We start from the raw sequence: 11,751 nt of genomic DNA, 5'->3' as shown, positions 1-11,751 counted from the left end.
AGGGGTACTCAACCTTTACAATTTCAGAATAGACCACTTTAGATGCGTTGAAAGCAATCTAAAGGATTATTACGTCAGTCAGAGAAAGCTAAATTAACATTGTTCCATGTTCGGCCTATAAACCAAAACCAAGAAAATAATGTTATTACGCGTACGCCAAATACTCCACGTCGTCGCCAACCAAATTATATGACGAATTCGCTTGCTATGATTGCCTTTTGCTAATTCACCAAACAAATAGAAATAACTTGTAATGTCCTCAAAAGGGATGACAATATTAGTGTCCAACCAAACAAATATTTTCTGCCAAATTTTTTAAGTAATGCAGCATGTGAAAAAAATGTGTTGTATGTCCTCTACCTCTTTGAAGCAAAATACGCAACTCCTCTCATGATTATTCCTGATAATACCTTTGCGAAATAAAGCCTCCCGGGTTGGTAATTTTTCAAGTAACAACCGCCAACCGAAAACACTAACTTTTGATGGAACATTGTTCTTCCATAATCTTTTCAATGTTGCCATTGTATGTGTATCCAGAGCCGTATCTACACGGTTGTCCTGCAAAACCTTGTACGCTGATCGAACCAAAAAAGAACCATCAGAATTTGATGACCATCTTCGCCTTATAAAGTCAATACATTGAATCTTTATTGAGACGTTAAAATAAGATTTTATTGATTCTAGTTACAGTAAATAGAGATTTGAAAGTTATAGTAGCTTGAATTCTTGAAAAGTTAATTACAAAGTTGTTGTCTCATTTTTATAAAACAAAAATTCTCAGAAACCTTTATGTTTTTCTCTAAAGCTTTTTTCCTATATAAAATTTTTATAAGGAGACTTTTTTCCATATTAAAATTTTTATTTTATCTATTCGTGGCTTAAAGCCCTTGTTCAAGGGGATTAGATGACCTCTTACCTGTAGTTGTGTTTTGTCTCTCTCTTCATGGGGGTATTCTTCTTCTCGTGATGGTGATTTTGAGAGGTTATAGTTTGTTGGTATTTTCTTGTAGTTTTATTTTCATGTTTGTTTTACCTTAGAGATTGTTGGGTTTTAGTGGAGTGTGTTTCTAATACATTTTTGTTGTTCAGAACCTTCTAATACATCTTTGTATTTCTAATATATAATATATTTGTCATTAAAAAATAAAACAGACCCCAAAATAAATTGACAATTGAAGCGTTTTTTAGCAGCATGTTTAAATCTAGAGCCTCCAAATTTAATAGGGTAACTTTGTGTTGAGTTGGTTTAAGAGAAAACAAACCATCGAGTGGTTGTTGGGTCTAGGCCTCTCAACAACTTAAATAAGATGAAGCATAACAGAAATAGTGATGATGGATATATAGTTAATTACAATTGAAATGAATTGATTCACATGTATTATTATTATTTTTATTTTCTTAAAAAAACTAAGGATCAGCAAAGAGCTGATCACTCTAATTTATTCACGTGTATTAACCATTATAATAGAACAAGATAGATAGAGACAATTGATCAAAAAATAAATAATTTGATAGAGACCATTTTACATAAAGGGTGCAATAGTTTCGTTGTCTCCCACTTGTGCTAATTTTTGGTGCAAGACAAGATACAGCAAAATGGTCAAAAATTAAATATGACAAAATAAATTAAACTTCTTGGCCTTTTCACCAAAATTGTAAAATAAGATATCATATAACTCACTTTTTTTAAATGACAAATATATATATATATATAGGGGCGGATCTAGGTACAGTTGAGGGTGTGCAACTGCACCCGCTCAACTGTTAAAATTTGTACCTATAATCTTGTATTTTTGTTCTTTGCACACCCTGAAATTTTCTTTTTGCACCCATGATTAACTATTTCTATAACAAAGAATAATAACCGAAGAAAAAGAAGTGAATTAAAGTGTAAGAGTTCATAAACTGAGAAAAGAAGCGCAGAGTAAAAGAAGCAGAGTCGAAGAAGATGAGAAATGAACCAGAGAAGATGAAGTGTGGCGGCTACATAATTAGGATTAAATGCGTGTATGTATGTTATGCCATGAGCTTGGGCCACTAAACTTCTTTTTAAAAATATCACTTTGGACTAAGAGGTAGTCACCATAGAGAGGTTTATTATATTTTTCACCGATTTATGCATGATAATTTTTAACAATTGGAGCAAAGGTAAAAGGAAAACTAAAAGCTGGAAAAATTAATTATTTTTTTTAATGGAAAAGTTTTGCCATTACATGTCATTCAATATAGTCAGATAAATATTATATATTGGTGTAGTTTTTTTCTACTAATTTTATAATATAAAATTTATAAAATTTATTATCGGATTGCAAATTTATATCATATAGATCACTCATGTTCAGTTTGCGTAGGCCAAAGTTCGTACCCAGAATTTCTTACTTAATTATTGACTTTAAGGTAGAAATTTTGTGCCACTATACAAATTGAAAAAAAAAATTTCCAAAAGAAGATACTAAGAGTATTAGGGGTACTAAAAAACAAAGCAAAAAGAAGATACATATAAAGTTTCCAAAAGTCGAAAAACACCAAAATTATTTCCCCCCACCAATGTTTAGCGGCACCGGAATTTAACATAATAGCAACAACTAATTCAGTAAGAGTTATATTCTTTCTTTCTGCTCTACCATTCATTTCAGGGGAATATGGCGCAGTCGTTTCATGTATAATTCCGTGTTGTTTATAAAATTCATTAAATAAACTAGAATTATATTCGATTCCCCTATCACTACGAAGTCTCTTGATTTTCGTATTAAATTGATTTTCTATTTCATTCACAAAAACTTTAAACATATCAAAAGCATCACTTTTATTTTTCATTAAATAAACAAAAGTATAATCTGAACAATCATCAATAAAAGTGATAAAATAACTTTTGTTATTTCTAGTCATGGTTCCATCTAGTTCACATATATCAGAATGTATAAGGTCCATTGGTTCAGATTCTCGTATAACCGATTTATGTTTGCTCTTTGTTATTTTTGCTTGACTACAAAATTCACATTTTTCTATGTCATTAAAACTAAGTTTAGGAATTAATCCTAAGATACTAATATTTAAAATTGAGCGCTTATTAACATGACAAAGTCTAGAATGCCAAATATTAAAATCACACAAAGAGTAAACAGAAGTAGAAATTTTATTCCTAACAGCAAAATCAACATTAAGCTTAAACATGCCATCAGAGGCGTACCCCTTCCCAATAAAAATATCATTCTTAGTGATGGTGTACATATCAGCCCCAATAGTTTGATTAAACCCAGCCTTATTCAAAAGGAAACCAGAAACAAGATTCTTCTTCATCTCATGAACATGAAGGACTTCTTTTAAGATAAGAGTCTTTCTAGAGGTGAACTTCAAAACAACATCTCCAACATCAGATGTATGAGCGTTACCCATCTGCACCTTCTTATTTCAGCATTCGTGTATGTTTAAACATAGCACGATCATAACAGACATGGCGGGTAGCGCCAGTATCTATCCATCCATCAGTACCACCGACCATATTAATTTCGGTGATCATACAAGCATATGGCTCATCAGCCACATTCACATTAATATGTGCAAGGTTAGCCAGTTTAGGCCTCTTTGGATTTCTGCACTTCTTTGATATATGACCTGTTTTCCAGCAATTGAAGCAATAAAATGGATCAACAGCATTATGGCCAGGTTGCTGCTGCTGCTTAGCATTATGGCCCCTAACCGGGTTACCATTCTTAACTCGGTTTTGATTGCGACTCTGATTCTGAATTTTCAATGGTTTGCCCGTAGGCTTTAGAGCCGCACCGAATTTCTTTTTATTGTTGTTAGAAACAACCAATATCTTTTCCTCTTCTTTCATGTCTTGTTTTCGTGACTCTTCTTCTATACGAAGACGGGTAATCAGACCTTCAATGGAAAACTCCTTTGTCTTATGACGGAGCTGATTCTTAAAGTCTTTCCAACTAGGGGGCAGCTTATCAATAATCACAGAAATTTGAAACTGCTCATGTAAAGGCATACATTCGGTTATAATCTCATGAGCAATCTTCTACAGCTCATGTGACTGCACTTCCACCGACCTTTCATCCACCATATGATATTTCAGATATCTGCTTACCGCATACTTCTTCACACCAGCTTCTTCAGTATCATATTTTTTACTCAGAGCCTCCCACACATCACTGGTTGTATCATAGGTTTTGTAATAATCATACAGATCATCTTCTAAACCATTAATGATATAGTTTTTGCAAACATAATCATTATCAATCCATAGCTGCCTATCTAATTTAATTTGCAGCGCTTTTTCTTTAAGCTGTTCTGTCGTAGCCTTGCCTTTGTCTTTTTCGGCAGATATTTTCGAATCGTCTTAAAATTGTTAAAAAACGGTTTACTGACTTTGTCAAAAACAGAAAACGATTTTTTCAAAAAATGGCAACGAAATAAATTATTGGCTGAGTCGCGTACTAGGTCGCTTTCTTTAAGACGTTTCGCGGAACTACTCGAAAAGTGCACTGTAGTATATCGACTGTGAAGTCCCCAGGATAAAACAGCCGTTTTCAAATAAATACAGATGAATTACTGCACTGTCAAAACTGAAACGTGGGGAAAAAATTAATATATCACCCAAGCCCGGTCCGAGCCGACCGGACAGCGCCAACGGCGCGCGTGTGTGTGATATTCGTCATGGTGTGCGGTCTCCCTTTCTTACAAAAGTGGGTACCCCAAGGGCACACCCTTGGTGGTCACTTTGTAGTATATAAACACTACCAAGAAGTGTGATCTTAGCAATGTGGTACTTAAAAAGTCTTTTTTTTCAATTCACACTATACATGGTTCTAACACTTTGTGTTTATTTCAATACCAAGTTCCCTCCAAATTCTCATCATGTTCCAACATAGGGGGGTCAAAAGTGTATTAAAGCCTAACTAAATTTATACTTTAATAGATAAATTTGATTAATATCCATCCATTAATAGATGAATTAAATTGAATGTTTTTAAAAGAATGTTAGGCTTTTGAATTGTTTAATTTGATTAATCTATTTAATTTAATTTAAGGTGAGATCTCCTCATACTCCTTTATAATTTGGGGTACTTATCCATCAATTAAAGAGAAAAAGTCATATAAGTAAATTTGTATGTGGTACATACAACTAAGTTGTAACAAACTTTTATTTTCTATGCATATAATTTGTTCTCATTGGTTGATGATAAATAACTCTAAATTATGAAGGGATAGTTTATAAAAAACCTAAATTTGATTACCATCTAAATCTAATCAAATCCATATATATTTTTTAGGTTTTTTCTTATTTATTATCCCTAGATAATATGGGAGGATTTGTCCTTCAACCAATAAAAAAAATAAACTATATGCATGTGAAATAAAATTTGGTTACAAGTTAGTTGTGGGTTAAGGAACAAGGTGGGATGGTAGTAGCTCAACTGATTGAGTTGGTTGAACTAAGGGTTAAAGAGTTTGAGGTCCATAAATCAAGTTATACAAATCTATTTATGTAGTTTGTTGGACAAATACCTTAAATTATCAAGTGTGATCGTATTTTTATTCATCTACATTCTCCAATAATACAAAACATTAGTTTTCACGTCTTTCAAATGCACTTTGTCGAAATAAATGGAAAAATCTTCCTTTTCAAAATCTGTTAAACAATTTAATAATTAAGAGTAGTCTCTCTCAGCCATATGCAACATTTACCAGATCCACACAAGGGACTTAATTTCCAGTTTGTTTTTGCATGCAAACATCGATTTCATTAGCACCACGGATACTCACATGATACCATTGTTTGGAATGAGCCAAAACGCGAGTTCATCAACTGGGAAACTTTGTTTGGATATATTTAAGTGAATTTGTCTTGCTCTTTATGGAATGATATTAGCTTTTATATTTTTTAAAATAAAAAATAAATAATTGGTATCTATTCGAGGATTGACTAATTCGAGGGGAACAATCCTACCTTCCACTTGTGAGGAACCAATTAAAGCAAGAGTTTTTTATTTTATTTTATATGGACTAATCAATCGAAATTGGCAACTGGGGAAATCGAATCTAAGACCTTGAGAAGAACACACTCCAAGGTTTCAATTCAACACCACTAGGTTAACCCAAATGGATTTATTAGCTTTTATAGTTACCATTGATGTTTCTCCTTAATTACAGAAGTCATCAAAATCTTATTTACAATCTACTAGAAATGGGGTCCTGAATACCAAAAAAAAGGGGTCCTGAACAAACAAGGTCTTGTTCTACAGCGCAAAAAGAGAAGTATGGCAACCCAAACAACCGTCAAAACAAAGGCCAATATGACACCGGTTCTGCATTCCACTTTAGAACACTATTTAACTAGGTATTAATTGGGAACTAGTTAGGATATTCTTTATATTAGTTGCAAATTAGCTAGGAAATATTTTGATAGGTGATTTGCTGCCCAATCCATGCTACGCCCTATATGACAGCTGATTCGCAACATATCGGTAGCTAACTCTCTTTTACTAGAGATTAGCTACGAATTAGCTACAAATGCCGTCGTAGCTAATCCCATATTTTCTTGTAGTGTTCGTAAAACAAACACGGCAACGCTTGCGATCTTTCAATTGAGTAGGGATACTCTTGGTTACCCGAAAAAAATGAAGATATCAATTATTTTAATTTTGAAGTAAATCAACGATATCAATTCATGTCTTTTAAAAATTGTTGAAATTATTTAAATATTTATATATTAAAACTTTAATAATTATATTGTCCATTTATTTAAGAAATAAAGAACATCTCTACTCGACAACTCCTTCCAATCCAGCATTTACAAGAGATATTTGAATAGTCATATTAATTTATATTATAAACTGAGTTTTTAATTAATATTGATTACAATTGTTATTTATAGAAGTAAAGTTAAAACACTATAACTAAGATGTTCCAATTCTGGCTAACCAATGACTTGAGATACAAGTAAAGTGACTTAACAAACTACATTCAATTAATTATATGTTCACGAGTTAAGATCCATCGTCATCGTTATCACCGACCACCACTACCATCGCTTTGGTCCTAGATTTTTAACGTCGAAGTTCAAAGCTCGCGAGTTTATTGTGCTTGGCGGCTTCGATCAACCAGAAAAAACTGGAAGCCACCGCCAGGATAAAATGATGAAGAAGTGCGGTTGTGAAAAGATGTGGAACTGATGGAGTTTCTATTATGACATTGGTGCGCAAAATAAATAATAAACAAAGAAAAAAGAGAAAACCTATGAATGATAAACAGTGTTGTGTGGAATTACTGTATTAGTATTATCCCTCTATTTATTAGTGAAATGATAAATTTCTTTTTTTTTAATAAGAAAAAATAAATTATAAGGAGTACAAGGGTACTCAACCTTTACAATTTCAGAATATACCACTTTAGATGCGTTGAAAGCAATCTAAAGGATTATTACGTCAGTCAGAGAAAGCTAAATTAACATTGCTCCATGTTCGGCCTATAAACCAAAACCAAGAAAATAATGTTATTACGCGTACGCCAAATACTCCATGTCGTCGCCAACCAAATTATATGACGAATTCGCTTGCTATGATTGCCTTTTGCTAATTCACCAAACAAATAGAAATGACTTGTAATGTCCTCAAAAGGGATGACAATATTAGTGCCCAACCAAACAAATATTTTCTGCCAAATTTTTGAAGTAATGCAGCATATGAAAAAAATGTGTTGTATATCCTCTACCTCTTTGAAGCAAAATACGCAACTCCTCTCATGATTATTCCTGATAATACCTTTGCGAAATAAAGCCTTCCGGGTTGGTAATTTTTCAAGTAACAATCGCCAACCGAAAACACTAACTTTTGATGGAACATTGTTCTTCCATAATCTTTTCAATGTTGCCATTGTATGTGTATCCAGAGCCGTATCTACACGGCTGTCCTGCAAAACCTTGTACGCTGATCGAACCAAAAAAGAACCATCAGAATTTGATGACCATCTTCGCCTTATAAAGTCAATACATTGAATCTTTATTGAGACGTTAAAATAAGATTTTATTGATTCTAGTTACAGTAAATAGAGATTTGAAAGTTATAGTTGCTTGAATTCTTGAAAAGTTAATTACAAAGTTGTTGTCTCATTTTTATAAAACAAAAATTCTCATAAACCTTTATGTTTCTCTAAAGCTTTTTTCCTATATAAGCTAATGAGTTTATGACTCATAAGGAGACTTTTTTCCATATTAAAATTTTTATTTTATCTATTCGTGGCTTAAAGCCCTTGTTCAAGGGGATTAGATGACCTCTTATTGTTTTGTCCTACTTGTAGTTGCGTTTTGTATCTCTCTTCATGGGGATATTCTTCTTCTCGTGATGGTGATTTTGAGAGGTTATAGTTTATTGGTATTTTCTTGTAGTTTTATTTGCATGTTTGTTTTACCTTAGAGATTGTTGGGTTTTAGTGGAGTGTGTTTCTAATACATTTTTGTTATTCAGAACCTTCTAATACATCTTTGTATTTCTAATATATAATATATTTGTCATTAAAAAAAACAGACCCCAAAATAAATTGACAATTGAAGCGTTTTTTAGCAGCATGTTTAAATCTAGAGCCTCCAAATTTAATAGGGTAACTTTGTGTTGAGTTGGTTTAAGAGAAAACAAACCATCGAGTGGTTGTTGGGTCTAGGCCTCTCAACAACTTAAATAAGATGAAGCATAACAGAAATAGTGATGATGGATAGTTAATTACAATTGAAATGAAGTGATTCACATGTATTATTATTATTATTATTATTATTATTATTATTATTATTATTATTATTATTATTATTATTATTATTATTATTATTATTATTATTATTATTATCTTAAAAAAACTAAGGATCAGCAAAGAGCTGATCACTCTAATTTATTCACGTGTATTAACCATTATAATAGAACAAGATAGATAGAGACAATTGATCAAAAAATAAATAATTTGATAGAGACAATTTTACATAAAGGGTGCAATAGTTTCGTTGTCTCCCAGTTGTGCTAATTTTTGGTGCAAGACAAGATACAGCAAAATGGTAAAAAATTAAATATGACAAAATAAATTAAACTTTTTGGCCTTTTCACCAAAATTGTAAAATAAGATATCATATAACTCACTTTTTTTACAGTGCGTCGCAGGCGGTGTATACACAATTTATATGTATGAAGCAAATAAGAAGAAAGTGCTACAGTGCGTCGCAGGCGGTGTATACAGTAGGAAATGGTTTTATTTCTCTGGTTTTATATATATATATATATATATATATATAGGGGCGAATCTAGGTACAGTTGAGGGTGTGCAGCTGCACCCGCTCAACTGTTAAAATTTGCACCTATAATCTTGTATTTTTGTTCTTGGCACACCCTGAAAATTTCTTTTTGCACCCATGATTAACTATTTCTATAACAAAGAATAATAACCGAAGAAAAAGAAGTGAATTAAAGTGTAAGAGTTCATAAACTGAGAAAAGAAGCAGAGTCGAAGAAGATGAGAAATGAACCAGAGAAGATGAAGTGTAGCGGCTACATAATTAGGATTAAATGCGTGTATGTATGTTATGCCATGGGCTTGGGCCACTAAACTTCTTTTTAAAAATATCACTTTGGACTAAGAGGTAGTCACCATAGAGAAGTTTATTATATTTTTCACCGATTTATGCATGATAATTTTTAACAATTGGAGCAAAGGGAAAAGGAAAACTAAAAGCTGGAAAAATTAATTATTTTTTTTAATGGAAAAGTTTTGCCATTACATGTCATTCAATATAGTCAGATTAATATTATATATTGGTGTAGTTTTTTTCTACTAATTTTATAATATAAAATTTATAAAATTTATTGTTGGATTGCAAATTTATATCATATAGATTACTCATGTTCAGTTTGCGTAGGCCAAAATTCGTACCCAGAATTTCTTACTTAATTATTGACGTTTATCATTATTTTCTTTCCGCGCGAAAACTAATTTGTACTAATTATTTTTATCTTCGGGTGTATGGACTTCTGGTCCAACAACCTTTTGCTTTGCAAAGCTAATTTTAATATTGTATCAATCACGTCTACCTATTTACTCAATAATTTCATTGTCTATAATCTTTAATAGACTTTGATATATGATCCTCATTGTCGTTTATCACATATAGCGCTTTACTATGTGCAAAAATATTGTCAACGTTGACTTCATTTCGGTTCCATCGTATTCCATTCATGACATAGTTTGTCGAGATCTCAATATTTTCGTAAATTACAAGTACCTGATAAGTTCTTCTGGAACTGAAAAATTAATTATGTCAAATACTATTTTCATATCCTCACTCGGGTCATCTTTGTTTTTAGCTCCTTTTCTTATTTGAGGATTTTTATCTTTGGAACCGATTTGCTTACCATGCTTCACGCGTGGTTAGGAATCATTTGCAATATTAGATTGTCCAACAGAGACATTCATTTTTATTGGAGCATTAGCAGCTGTTGATTGATTTTATAAACTTTGCAAATGAGTTATTTTTTTGAACTTCTCCTTCATATTGATTTCTAAGAGGATCAACATAATAATAACAATAATTTATTTCAAATATTTCATTTGAACTTCTAATTCATATTTTCAGCTGCTTATTATCTCCCCCTAATATTGGGAAAATCAATTCACCAATTGATAATCAGTCTACTGGGGTGTAAAAAAAAAAAACAGGGTCCTATTTATAGGACACATTTAGGGGACAAAAAACCCACACAATAATGAGCATTCATTACATATTATTATTCATAACAATCACCAAGTTATAAGTTTATTTAATCGGAGTATAGAAGCATATACAGTGCATCGAGAGATAGAAAGAGAAAAAAACAATGCATTTAGTAGTAGTATAATTTTCTCTCTTTCTTGTAACAAGATTCAAGATAATACGAACCAAAATATTGAACTCAAGTGGTTAATGACCTCTTTTTATGATGAATTGTTTGGAAGAATCTGAATTTAATTTTAAGTATGAATAATTTTTTCCAAAATTTACTTATGTCCGAACCGTGAATTATGGAACTTGCTTCTCTTGAAAATCAGAAGGTTAATAAAAAAAATTCTAAGAGAATGGCAATATATGTTATGTTTAAAAAAAGAGTGTACAGTGTGTTGTTCCTATAAGCTATACGTATACTCAAAGTGTTGTACTCAAGGTTATCAAAACCGGACCGGACCGGCCGGTCGGACCGGTCATGAAAACGGTTCGGTTTTGAGAAAAAACGGATAGGAAATCGACCGACAAAAAAACGCGTGAACCGGGGTCGAACCGGGACGAACCGGCGAACCGGCCGGGCGGTTCAAGCGGTTTTCGAGTTTTTTTTTTTGAAAAAAAAACAGGGCAAGACAACGTCGTTTTAATTAAAATATTGAGCAATTATTCATATATTTTTATTTATATATTAATTAAAATATATATTTAATTAAAAACGGTTCGACCCCGATTGAACCTGGTCCGACCAATTGAACCTTGAACCGGTGAGCTCGCCGGTTCGATGACCGGTCCGGTTCTGACAACATTATTGGTTGTACTTTTCCTTTATTAGAAAAAAAAAACCTGCACTTTTTCAAAGCTATCAGAAAAATTCTCTACTTACTGCAACAAGTTGGATGAGGATTCCCTGCAATTTGATTTTGGTGCAGTTTCCTGCATTTCACACACAAAGCATCTCTCACAGTGACATTGAATGCACCAATTAAACTCCACAGGTTTTAAACTGCACC

Source organism: Trifolium pratense, linkage group LG3, assembly GCF_020283565.1.
Source record: "Trifolium pratense cultivar HEN17-A07 linkage group LG3, ARS_RC_1.1, whole genome shotgun sequence".
Lineage (NCBI taxonomy): Eukaryota > Viridiplantae > Streptophyta > Magnoliopsida > Fabales > Fabaceae > Trifolium > Trifolium pratense.
This window is presented reverse-complemented; position numbering follows the sequence as displayed.